This window comes from Halichoerus grypus, chromosome 5, assembly GCF_964656455.1.
Source record: "Halichoerus grypus chromosome 5, mHalGry1.hap1.1, whole genome shotgun sequence".
NCBI classification, from domain to species: Eukaryota; Metazoa; Chordata; class Mammalia; order Carnivora; family Phocidae; genus Halichoerus; species Halichoerus grypus.
In genome coordinates, this window is record NC_135716.1 from 69280359 (window position 1) to 69294311 (window position 13953).

Genomic DNA, 13953 nt, shown 5'->3' on the forward strand with positions numbered 1-13953 from the left:
TACTGCTCTACAATGGGACAGAGAGGAGCGTGGGTGGGACCCAGGAAGTCCCCTGGGGTGCCTCATAGGACAGCAATGTTCTTGGAATCTGGAGTTCTGAGTCTCAGTAAGTATTCTTTTATGAGCCAAAATTGGTTGCTCTAAATTGTAACTAAGAACTCTGCCACATTGAGCTGCACCTCAGGTCCATAGCTATAAAACGGAAGTAAGGAACTTGGCCACCTGTAGGGTAATGGTTAAGGACACAGACCTACATAGGAGAGAGTTCTTAATTCAAGTCCTGGCTCTGCCTACTTCCTCTTTGGGGCATCTTAGGCAGGTTACTTGACATTTCTGATCTCTCTCCTCATCTATAAAATAGACATGACAATAATAACACCCATATCAGGGCTTTTATGGGAATTAAATGAGAGAATCTACATAAAATGTATATAGCTAGGATTAATGATGGTAGCTATCATTATGCTTTTCTGAGTTGATACGAGTCTTAAGGAAGAATATCTAAAATTATACAGTGTTAGTTATTATTTAGGACGTATCTGCCCTTTTCTTTATTTGATGATGACTTCCACTGGATTTCTCTGGGAGGAGGGACCTTTGTGTGCTGTTGGAAGGAGTACAGGATGAGAGTTAGTGCACCTGAGTGTTAATACCTTTCTCACCGTGTGGCCTGGGGATGGTGGTCAGTTTCCTCATCTGCGACTTAAGTGGGTTAGACTTGGTTTCCTCCAGTTTTTTCCAGGTCCAACATGCTCAGGGTGTAGAGAGAAACCACAGGCTGCACTCCTCCTGGATGCTCATATCTTGAGTATGTCCTGTAATGGAGTAGTTGGGAGGCATTGGATAAAATAGAAATGTATTCAGATCCCGATTTTTCCCAGCATGAGACCTAATGACAGTTCCCCTCATACATTTCAGTGAAAAGGATCAGAACTTTCAAATGAGTTAAGACATAGTCAAAGCTTAGAACAACTTTGGGACAACCACGTAAGTATAAACTATGACACCACACTCTTCCTAGGTGTGTGGAGTTCAAAAGATGTTCCAAGGTATTTGTTCCCTTTAAAAAATAGGATGGGAGGGGCACCTGGGTGGCTCAGTCGGTTAAACATCTGCCTTCAGCTCAGCTCATGATCTCAGGGTCCTGGGATCAAGCCCCGCACTGGGCTCCTGCTCAGCGGGGAGGAGCCTTCTTCTCCCTCTTTGTTGCTCTCCCTGCTTGTGCTCTCTCGCTCTTTCTGTCAAATAAGTAAATAAAATAATAAAAAAATTAAAAAAATAGGATGTGAAACTGACTTGGAAAAAAATGACCCAGTCTTTACAGAATAGGCCAGATTTGAGTAGTTTATGGACTATATTAAACAAATAACTTGAGGAGAAAGGAAAAGATTTAGTAATCTCCAGAATGTTGAAAGAGGAGTAATTACTGGGGACATGATAGCATTACTGTCAATGTTTTGTCCTTAATTCTGAAAGTTCTGTGGATTTTTTTCCTCTCATTATGTTTCCTAACTAAATTTCAAAGTGTTGACTAAACAAAAGATTCTAAAGAGAAAGGCCCAGCAAGGAGTGTATTTTTAATACTTTTAAGTAATTACATCTCTGCAAATTAAAACTCTTCTTATCTTCCTTTCAAGTATACTGACATAGCCATAAGAGAGTATCCTGAAGTGCATTGCAAATGTTAGATCTAATAAAAAAAGCAGAGATGTCTTGAATGAGGGACCCCCTAATTTAGACAATGAAACTTTCATAGGATTCTGGGGGAAAATGTTTTCTAAAGCAATAAACTGGCATTGTTTACAGATGATCACCTGCGGGGTGGGGGTGTAGAATAAGAAACCGTATCAAGAGTTTAGCAAGTGGGGCGCCTGGGTGGCTCACTTGGTTAAGCGACTGCCTTCGGCTCAGGTCATGATCCTGGAGTCCCGGGATCGAGTCCTGCGTCGGGCTCCCTGCTCAGCGGGAGGTCTGCTTCTCCCTCTGATCCTCTTCCCTCTTGTGCTCTCTGTCTCTCATTCTCTCTCTCAAATAAATACATAAAATCTTTAAAAAAAAAAAAAAAGAGTTTAGCAAGGTCATTTGTGTGATCAACCTACTAATGTAGCAGTTTTTAATAAATAACCAACTAGAAATTTTAATGAAAAATTAAATAAAATCTTTTGTTCATACTAGCAAAAAAACCCTAGGAATCTGTCTACAAATTAACCAAGAATCCTGAAGTCTCTTGTGGAGAAATCAGAATTTGATGAAGAACATAGTCGATGATCTAAAAAGTGGGGAGACAGTCCATTCTCTTAGAGGGACAACTTAATAGCTTAAGTGTGTCAGTGTTTCTAAATTAACCCATGCAATCATAACCATGATTAGACATTGAATTTTTGAGAAACTTAAAATTACATTAACATGCATATGGAAAAATAAAGCATCTAAATCCATCTCGAAAATACAAGAGAAAGGATTTTTCACACGAAAATAAAATATACCATAAAGCCACAGTAATAAAAGAAAAGTGTGATATTGGTACAAGAACAAAGAAGCTAATGGAATATTACACACACACACACACACACACACACACAGGAACTTAATATTTGACAGTGGTGGTACTACAAACCAATGGGAAAAGGGTGGAATTTCTAGCAGCTAGTATTGGGAATACTGGTTCACTTTGGAGAAAAATAACTTTGCATTTTTACGTACAGCCCTTACAAAGGTGACATCCAGATGGGTAAACACCTAAATGTGAAAGGTAAAACTACAAAGTCAAGACAACCTAGGATAAGACTTTTCTGCTAAGGCTTGAGGGCAGACTTTCTAAATAAAATCAAATTAACCAGAAAAAGGCAACTCCAATAGAAAAATAAGAAAAGGAGCTGAACAGGTTTCATTTACAAAATGAAACCAAAAAATCTAATAAACATGAAGAGATGCTCAAACTCATTGAACTGCAAATAAAACCACAGGGCAGAAATTTACACCTGGCAACAATTAGAAAGACAATGGCAAATGTTGGTGAGGACTGGAAACAGAGGGACATTCATTCATGGTTGGTGGAGGGTGGACTGGTACAGCCTTTCTCGGGAGCAACCAGTCGCCACTCAGCCATAGTAAGTGTATACATGCATCAGTGTCCCCGAAGTCTCATTCCTGGGACAAATCTTAAGATAATGTGTCTGCAAGTCCATAAGATGCCATAAAGGAGGATGTTCTCAGCAACATTCCTTGTAGTGGGGGGGGAGGGGGGTTGGGGGTAGGGACCAACCTGGTGTCCATCACTGGGAAAGTGCGGACCTAAAATGTGGTGGATGCATGTGTCATGTGGACAACCTAAATATGTCCCGGTCCTAATCCCTGGAACCTGTGACTGTTACTTTATCTGGCAAAAGGGGCTTTGCAGATGTGATAAAGTTAAGGATCTTGAAATGGGGAGATTCTCCTGAATTATCTGGGTGGGCCCAATGGGATCCCAACAGTCCTTATAAGAGTTGGAGTGAGGGGCCCCTGGGTGGCTCAGTCGGTTAAGCGTCTGCCTTCGGCTCAGGTCATGATGCTGGGGTCCTGGGGTTGAGCCCCACATCGGGCTCCCTTCCTCAGTGAGGAGCCTGCTTCTCCCTCTCCCTCTGCCTGCCGCTCCCCCTGCTTGTGCTCTCTCTCTCTGTCAAATAAATAAATAAAATCTTAATAAAAAAAAAAAAGAGTTGGTGTGAGAGGGGGATGGGATGACAAAACCAAAGTCGGAGTGACAGGCATTGGAAATGGGGAAGAGCCACAGCTAAAGAATATAAACAGCCACCGGAAACTGAAAAAGGAAGGAAATAGAGTCTCCCCTCAGAGCTTCCAGAAGGAACCAGTCTGGCTGACACCTTGACTTTAGCCCAGTGGAACGCACTTCAGATTCTGACCCCCAGAGCACTAAGAGAACACATTTGTGTTGCTGGAAGCCATTATGTGTGGAGAAACTGTTACAGCTGTAACAGGAAACTAAAACACACTGAGATTATGTCAGAGTTGGAAGCAATATAGTAAATACATAGCAACATAAATTAATTAAAATTTCAGTGTGAAGAGAAAAACGTTTTTTAAAAAAAATACCATGTTCGGTGCACCTGGGTGGCTTGGTCTGTTAAGCATCCGACTCTTGGTTTCGCCTCAGGTTCTGATCTCATGGCTCGTGAGATCGAGCCCCGAATCGGGCTCCATGCTCAGTGGGGGTCTACTTGGATACTCTCTCCCTCTGCCCCTTCCCCCACTCGTGCGTGCTCTCTCTCTTTGTCTCTAAAATAAATAAATAATTTTTTTTAAAAAACCATGTTCTGTGGATTGGAAAATTCAATATTGGTAAGATGTCATTCTACTCAAACTGGGGTATAGAGCCAAGGCAGTCCCCGTCAAATTCCCAGTAGGGATTTTTGTAGAAATCGACCAGTTGATTCTAAAATGTATATGGAAACACAAAGGAACTAGAATAGCTAAAACAACTTGGAAAAAGAAGGGTAAAGTTGGAGGACTATATTACTTGACTTCAAGATTTATTATAGAGCCACAGTAATCAAAACAGTCTGCCCTAGCATCAAGACAGACATACAGATCAACGGGACAGAGGACAGGGTCCACAAACAATGCCAAAAGTATGATCCATAAAAAAACAAAATGATAAATCGAACTTCATCAAAACTAAAAACTTCTGCTCTTCAAAAGACTCTATTAAGAAAGTCAGGGAAGGGGCCACAGACTAGGAGAAAATATTTATGAACTATATATCTGACAAGGCACTTGTATCCAGATTATAAAAATAACTCAAACTCAATACAAGAAAACAAACGCCCTCCTCCACAAATGGGCAGAAGATGTAAACAGACACCTCACCAAAGAAGATATACAGATGGCGAATAAGCATATAAAAAGGATGTTTGGCTTCAGTAGTTATTAGGGAAATGCAAATTAAAGCCATAATGAGATACCACTATTAGGATGTCTAAAATTAAAAGGACCGTCTACACCAAGTGTTGGCGAGTATGTGGAGGAACAGGAGCATTGAGACACTTCTGGCAAGAAAGTAAACTAATGCAACTGCTTGGGAAGTCAGTCTGGCAGCTTCGTAAAAAGTAAAACATACACCTTCCATATAATGCAGACATTCCATTCCTATGCATTTATCCAAAAGAAACAAAAACATATGTCTATTTTAAAAAGTGGCTGTTTGCAGCAGCTTAATTCTAAGAGCCAGGAACTGGAAATAACCCAAATGTCCACCAGCAGGGGACTAGGGAAATAACTTGGTAGATCCATACAGCGGAATACTACTCTCCCACCAAAAAACCAAAACGAACAAAAAGCTACTGATACACACAACATGAATGGATCTCAGAAACAGTTCGCGCGGTGAAAGAAGTCAGACACCAGGGTACATGCCGTCTAATTCCATTTACATAAAATTCTAGAAAATGCAAACTAATCTCTAGCGATAGAAAGCAGATCACCTGTCTCCTGGAGGTGAGGGGGTGGTGAAGGGTGAGAGCCGGAGTTACAGGGAAGCCAGAGGAAACCTTTGGGGGTGATGGATATGTTCACTGTCTTGAGCGGCGTAGAGTATGGTTCACAGGTGTCCACACTGACTCAACATGTTCAGTACAATGCATGCCAATGAGACCTCAGGAAGCCTCTTAAAAATAAGATTAAACCCATAAAAGTAAAGAAGGTAGAAAGAGATACATACCAAAATGCCACGTACGCAATTAAAGATGCACACAAAACAAGACTCATTTGGAAAGAATGGAAGCAAAAATAAACACAGCTATATAGACAATACACACATTACAAAGCTGTCCTCTAGGTGGGAGGGAGCTGAGGACACAGAACCTGGTAAAAGAGAATGAAGAAAGAAAGAACAGAAGAGACAGACTTACATAGATCAATGAAGATGAGCAAGGTACACAGTGAACTCAACCCTCTGCATAAAGAATAGTTATTTCACTGAAATGAAAAACTCACTAGAGAGGTTAAACAGAAGATTTGAGCAGGCTTGGGGTGCCTGGGTGGCTCAGTTAGTTAAGCGTCTGCCTTCAGCTCAGGTCATGATCCCAGGGTCCTGGGATCGAGCCCCATGTCGGGCTCCCTGCTCAGCGGGAGCCTGCTTCTCCCTCTCCTCCCTGCTTGTGCTCTCTCTTGCTATCTCTGTCACTATCTCTCTCTCTTTCTCAAATAAATAAATAAAATAATAAGATCTTTTTTAAAATTGTTATTTTCTCTTCATCGATTATTTTAAAAGAAGTTTCTTAGGACAAGGGCAAATTTTATCTCAATCCAGAAAGGGAACATTACTGAGACTTTTATGAAATGGATACAACAATTTGTATCCTTTGTATCCTTTGCCTTCAAAGGGAGACAAGTTACATCTTAGCGTTTTTGGAGGTTGACTTGTGGCTTGTATATGTGGCTTTCTGAGAAGCCTCTAGAAATCCTGCTAGCGGGGAAATGCTGCCATTCAATAAGGGCATAATTACCTCGAAGTTTATAAAACTCCATCACACCCAATATGCAGGCCCATTGCACAGATGTTTACCATCAAGCGGTGTTTTCATATGCACAGCTAATAACTCCTAGCTGCGGTTCCCCTTTAAATAAAGCCAACAGTAACCAGGAGATAAGCTTGGGAGAGGAGTTCCCCTGCATAAAACATCATTTATTTTTAGTTTATTGCAGAGAAATGTGGGTGGGGGGCCCTTTGGAAATAATTAAAAGTGTGTGCCTCCTTATAACATGCTATCTCTACTAACTGAACTTCTAACCTGACATAAATACATTGCATACTGTAACCTGTTTCTCCTGATTATTAACCTTGAGTGTGGCAACCTATAAATCATCCCCGAAACAGCTGGTGCTCAGCATTGCCCCAAAGGTATATGATTACGATCGTTTTATATATATCTTGGTATGCAGACATGAAAAATTCATTGAAGAGGTTGGTATTGTAAGACTCATTGTAATGAATTTTCTCAAAAACATAGATCATGCTTAAAATAGGTGTCTGCTTATTATAATGCAGCCATTTATATCTTCTTGAATTACCTTGCCCATAGCTCAGCCATTTTCTTAAAGTCAAACACGATGATACCTACACAGATTTACTGCAGTCACTTTGCACTGCTTAAAAGTAGAAGTTTGCTTTTCCCCCCTTTTGATGTTAATGCCTACAGAATCCAAGGGTACATACAGTATGTGTGTGTGTGTGTGTGTGTGTGTGTGTTTTAAGGAAATCATTTGGAAGGTTATTCCTTAAGGGCATCCCCATTTACTTGGGTCTGCCAACCATGAACACATAGAGCATAGAAACCCCAGAAAGTGTTACGCTTCTCACAACGTATCAAGATGTTCCACTACTCTCTACAGAATAGTTCATATCAGCATTTATTAAAATAATAAAATCTTAGAGCTGAAAAAGTCCTCACATGTCACTGACGTCTTCACCGTGCAAATGGAGCAAACCCAGGGATGTGGTGATTTCCTCAAGGTCACGCATCCGGAAAGGAGGAGGTTCGAGATTTGGAGCCATGTCTCGGGTTCATAATAGCAACAAAATAATCACTTGCATGGTGCTTTCTAGATGCGGGTGCAGTGCTAAGTTTTTGACACCTGTTACCCCGTTGAGTTCTCACTGCAGGCTTATGAAGTGGGTACCGTCCTCACCATCACCACCACCACCACCATCATCATCCCTTCTTTACATCTAGGAAAACAGGCCCAGAGAGGTGGCACAGCTTGCCCTGGGGCACACAGCTTATAATTGGCTGAGCAGGATTCAGCCAGATGCACTCTGGCCCGAATCCATTTTTCTAACCACGACATTATACGGTGTTTTACTTCTGCAAGATGGTTTTTTACTTTTTCCTTTTCTTAGGTGGGTGGCCAGACTTGTAAACTGTTACTAGATGAATTCATAAAAAACACGGGGTATTTGTTTGCTAGCGCCACTGTAACAAAGTATCATAGATTGCGTGGCTTCAACCAATTTATTCTCCCACAGTTCTAAAGGCTAGAAGTCCAAGACCAAGCTGTCATCAGGCTGGGTTCCCTCTGAGACCTCTCCCCTTGGCTCACAGAAGGCTGTCCTCTCCCTGTGTCCTCACACGGTCTTCCCTCTGTGTTCTTATAAGGACACCAGTCATATCAGATTAGGGTTGCCCCTGTGACCTCATTTTACCTTAATTACCTTTCTAAAGACCCTATTTTTTTTTAAGATTTTATTTATTTATTTGTCAGAGAGATTAGAGAGCACAAGCAGGGGGGAGCGGCAGGCAGAGGGAGAGGCAACCTCCCCCCTGAGCAGCGAGCCCGATGCAGGGACTTGATCCCAGGACCCTGGGATCATGACCTGAGCCGAAGGCAGATGGTTAACGACTGAGCCACCCAGGCGTCCCCAAGACTGTATTTTTTTTTTTTTAAAGATTTTATTTATTTATTTGAGAGAGAGGATGAGAGGAGAGAGAGAGCACATGAGAGGGGGGAGGGTCAGAGGGAGAAGCAGACTCCCTGCAGAGCAGGGAGCCCGATGCGGGACTCGATCCGGGGACTCCAGGATCATGACCTGAGCCGAAGGCAGTCGCTTAACCAACTGAGCCACCCAGGCGCCCCCCAAGACTGTATTTTTAAATAGGGCCACATTCTGACCTACTGAGGGTTAGGGCTTCAATACATGAAGAGGGGCAGGACACAATTCAGCCTGTAACACACAATGTTATAAAAAACACCCAATTAAAAACAAATGGGCTCAGTACTTACAGGTGTATAAATCTTCATTCTTTACCAGGTGTGAGCTGTTAAAATCAGCAAAACCTTTGTCTCCGTGTCCTTTTAAACTAATCTTTGGAGAACAAGAGCTGGTTCCTGGCAGAGGACCTGTTTGCTTGCACTCTCACCCAACTCGTCAGAGCCCAGGACCTGGTCCCATCGCTGAATGGAGTCCAGCACAGCCTAAATCTGCCACCTCCACCCACCGTGTTACTTCTACATGGGGCCCTAGCATTCGGGACTGAGCAGCATGGTGGCCACCGAGGCAGTGGATTTACATAAGAAGGCAGAAATTTGGACTCCCCCAAAGGCAAGCAACATATGCAAAAAGGCCTTTTTCCTTCCCCAGAGGGTCCTGAATTTCTATCGGCCTCCATGCTCATGAAAGAGGGAACAATTTCATTCCACTCAAACACACAACGCACAGCTGGGCTGATACAATGGGGACAACCTTCTCTGTAGGCCCGTCACCATGCAAAGACAGCGTGCACAATAGTTGACATTGTGGAAGAGTGTGTCCTGTGTGTCAGCTCTTCAGTACTACACGCATGATCTCACTCAGTCTTCAGAACAGGCCCACTTGGTGGGTGCTCTTACCATCCCCGTGGCCCATGGAAGGCAGCCGTGACCGTGGGCCCTTCCACAGCGGAGAGGCGGGCCCACCCAGCAGCATGTGGAGGGATACTCCGCTTAAAAGCGAGCCCCATTCTACTCAGATCGAATTTTCGGCCTCTTTCACACTACCCGCTGAAGGCCTGGCTAGCCTCAGTTAAGCGTCCAACTCTTTATTTCAGCTCAGATCATGATCTCAGGGTTGTGAGATCGAGCCCTGGATTGGGCTCTGAGCCCATCATCGGGGAGTTTGCTGGAGATTCTCTCTCTCCCCCTCCCTCTGCCCCTCCGTTCTCCTGCTCTCTCTCTCTAAAAAAAAAGAAAAGAAAAAAAAAAGAGGTGTTTGAGGACCACGTGAAAACTGAGGGACACTCTTTCCAGAAAAATACACACATACCATTGTGCATCAACTTCAGGAGATTTGAGGCCACCTTCACCTCCCTGCCACAAAGCCCATCCAGGGACCCAGGTTAAGAACTCTTGTTTAGGGGCGCCTGGGTGGCTCAGTTGTTAAGCGTCTGCCTTTGGCTCAGGTCATGATCCCGGGGTCCTGGGATCGAGCCCCGCATCGGGCTCCCTGCTCCGCAGGGAGTCTGCTTCTCCCTCTGACCCTCCCCCCTCTCATGTGCTCTCTCTCTCCCGCTCCCCCTGCTTGTGTTCCCTCTCTCACCGTGTCTCTCTCTGTCAAATAGATAAGTAAAATCTAAAAAAAAAAAGAATTCTTGTTTAAAGCACGATTTTTCAAGGAGCAGGCCCTCACCTCTTACTGAATCATATAATCCATTTAGACAGGCATGACCATTTATTTTTTACTGAAATAAAACACAACAGAAAGGATTTGAGTATATGAGAGGGAGTAAGACTATGCCGTATTTTGTGAAGTTTTGGGGAAAAAAATTCGTAATCAAATGTGAATATGCGCAAGGTCCCAGGGCTAGCCGTACTCGTCTTCAGAGTTTGAGAGTCAGAGTCCTGCGAGAGTCATATCCAGCCTGAGTCCCTCCTCCAAGCTCTGCACTGCTCTCAGCCGGCCGCCATCAGCCTCATTTCTGCAGACGTTCCCCACCGACCAGGTCACCCCAGCCACTTTGTCAGTGCTTGTATGTATGTATGTATGTATGTATGTATGTATGTATTTATTTATTTATTTAAGATTTTAATTTATTTGACAAGGAGCACAAGCAGGGGGAGCGGCAGGCAGAGGGAGAGGGAGAAGCATGCTCCCCGCTGAGCAGGGAGCCCAATGCGGGGCTCGATCCCAGGACCCTGGGGACTATGACCTGAGCCGAAGGCAGACGCTTAACCGACTGAGCCACCCAGGCGTCCCTCGTCAGTGCTTTTAGACTGCACTCTCTGAAGCGGCTTTCTTTTGGAACTCATTAGATGATGACGGGTGTAAGTCATTCTTACATTCATCGAGTGTGAATTCAGCCCCAGACCCTAAGGACTTTGCATATTCACTCTTTGTAATCCTCACACAACATACAGGGAAGGCATGATCATGATTGGTGTTAGTATTATTATTCCAGATTTACAAATGAAAGTGAGGCTCAGAGAGGCGTCCGGGGCCCTTGCTGTGCAGGACTGCCAGGCTGCCTAGGGCGGGTGGCCCGTTTGGTGTCATAGTGTGGTACAAAGACCTCTGAGTTTAGAGTCCAAAGACCTGCCTGTAAGACCCAACTAAGCCACTTGCTAACCTTGGATTGCCGAGACCTAATATCTTTCATCTCTGAAGTCACAACAAACTTGAGATTTCAAAGTTGTATCAGTGGAGATAATGCATGCATGCTTTGAAATCTGTAAATTGCAGCCAGCTATGTGTTATTTATATAAACTACGTCAGGCAGCGAGATGCGAAGGCCCTTGAGAGCAAGGACCCTGACTACATTCTTTGTCCCTCACCCCCATCCCCCCGACACACCCTCCAGCTGCACATTAAATATTTGCCAATTGATTGCTGCTTAAGGACAAGAATGATGCCTATTATTCCCTTTCTCTAGCAAGCTTTAAAAAAAAGTGTCCTTAATACACAAAAAGACTCCCTGACATTTGTCCTTGAGAGAGAGGAGGCTTCATGTAGGAAGCACAAAATGGCTGCCTTGAATCCATCTGGCAAGAGTGTCCAAGCCTCGAAGGAAATCAGCTTGTGGACCCTGGCAGCAAGGATGCTATTCTCGACCCCTGCTGGAGCCATTTTTAGATTGCTGGTGGTGGCACTGTCTAGAGAGGTGGCGGGCGTCAGGACCACGTTCATACAGGAGAGGCTGATGTGCAAGTCCTTTAACCTAAGTTTCTAAATTTTGTGGTTTGTTTTTTTTTTCCTGGCAATAATTCAGAAGCCTTGATGGCTCACCTTCAAGTAAAATAAGATTAGTTTAAGCTGTTTGCGCTCTGGGTGAGGTTGTCAGGTGCAAGGAGCTAAAATTACCTGGAGCTGAGGACAAACAGTCATGTCACCTGCCCTCTCCCAGGATGTATGGGCTCGGGATCTTCGTGATTTTTCAATCCATTTAGCCAACAACTGACAATCAACCGGCCAGGATCAGCTGCAGCTCTAACGGCTATTCAAACTAGAGTCTGGCTAACCCCTCAAGTTCTGGGGGCCTCTCAGGGTCCCCTCGAGGGCTGGGAGAGGCCCCTCGCCCCGTACCCCCATGGGAACAACTGCGCCACATCCCCCTGCGGGTGGCATCTCCGGGCACGTGTCCCAGGGCGTGGCCGGGCGGCCCGTCCTCTCCGTGTCCCCTGCTCGCCCACGCCTCCGCGCACAAAATCGCATGGGCAGCTACTCACACGAGGCTTTCTGACACACCAAAGTATAGGGCTGTTTGAAACACGAGGTGTTTGAAACTCAGCTGGAGAGATTTCAGCCATTTGGTCATCTGAGCTCCACATCGCAGAGAAACAAGCCAGGACCGGCAGAGTGGCTTTTCTACGTGCGTGCATCTTACACCCCGGTGTCCTCCTTCCTTCCCACCTCTCGCGGGGTCAGCGTTGTTTCCTTCATTTGGCCTGCTCCCAAACCACATGAAAAACTCACAGAGATACAAAGGCTTTTGTTTGCCTGACATCATAAACGGCATTCGGGTGTACCGCGGAACGGTCCCCAGCACGCGGGGGTGCGTGGTGAGCCACAGCTGACACTTGGACCTCGCCGGTCAATACACAGCTTTCCGGTTGGAACATAAAGGGGCGTTTGCGGCTTTAATGGTGGTCTCCCTCCCAGGGCCGTGGGTCCGGATGGCCAGTGCAATTCTTTTCTCCCGAGGGGGCTGGGGGCCGGGCGCCCGGTGGCGCAGGCGGCTAAGGTTAAGCGTCCGGCTCTTGGGTCCCGTGGGGCTCTGCGCTCAAGGCAGAGTCCGCTTGAGTTTCTCTCTCCCTCCCCCTCTGCCCCTCCCCCGCCCCACACACGTGCTCTCAAATCTTCAAAAAAAAAAATTACCCGTCTTAAATATTACGAAAAAAAAAAGAAGAAGAAGAAGAAGAAGAAGAGCGGGCCGGGGGCTGAGGGAGAGAGTGAGCGAGAGGGAGCACCTGGCACATTGTCATGGAGTCGCCATCGCTGGATTCTCTCAGAGCACGCAGGCGCTGTTCCGAGTGGGACTCACAGAAGCGGGGCCGGGGGTTTGTTTGCAACTTTACATTTTGCAGAGGAAAGGAGAAAGGGAGACTTTCAGATGGCTCTTACATAAGCCTGCAGGCTATTCCGAGGCAGTCCAGCTGCCGCGCACAGCTAGCCATGGCTGAAGGAGCGGAGAGCGAGGAGCTGAGAGACAGGCCAGCTTCGTCTGGGGAAGAACAATGCCTCGGCAGTCAGACACAATGGCTGCCTCTCATTTTCCAGGAACTCTTACAATAAGATGGAAAGGATCCTGGAGTCGCCTCGCAGGGCCCCCAGCTAGGGAGAGCACATTAGCTGGGCAGCTACAGATATGCAAATCTGCTTTGAGGGCTCCAACAGCCCCGGGAAGCCTGGGGGGGGCGGGGCTGGGGGAGGCTGAGGAAGCCCTCCCGTTCTGCTGGGGTCCATTTCCCATCCTTGCAGGGACTTGAAGTTCCAGGCTCCGCCAGGCCTGCCGTTTAGGGCCAGATACAAGGTCCACTGTCCAAAGAGCCTAGAGAATAAGCTTCAATAATGGTGCAAATATATGTCGACTGTCAATCAGTTGCATAGGTTATATCCTAAAATCAACATGGATGTGAAGCCTGCTCGTGATTACTTAAACATTTTTCTTTTTTTAAACATCTTTCAGTCATCCTTCACTAGCACTTTTGTCTTGCAGCATGAGATTCTGGAACCTTCCAGTTTGTTCTTCAGATAACATCAGTTGTTCTTAAGAGAGTGTGTAGCTTATTTTAGGTTTGGGGTTTTTTTGTAGGCCTAAGCTTACATGAACGACAGGTGCTTACTTAAGACAGTCCACCACTAACACACAACTTACACTGGAGAAGCCTCAATTCTAGTTCCCTCCACCACACTTGTCTGTCCACATGGCCCTGGACAGTGACAGCACCCCCCCCCCCCCCCCCCCCGCTAAATAGGGGAGGCGG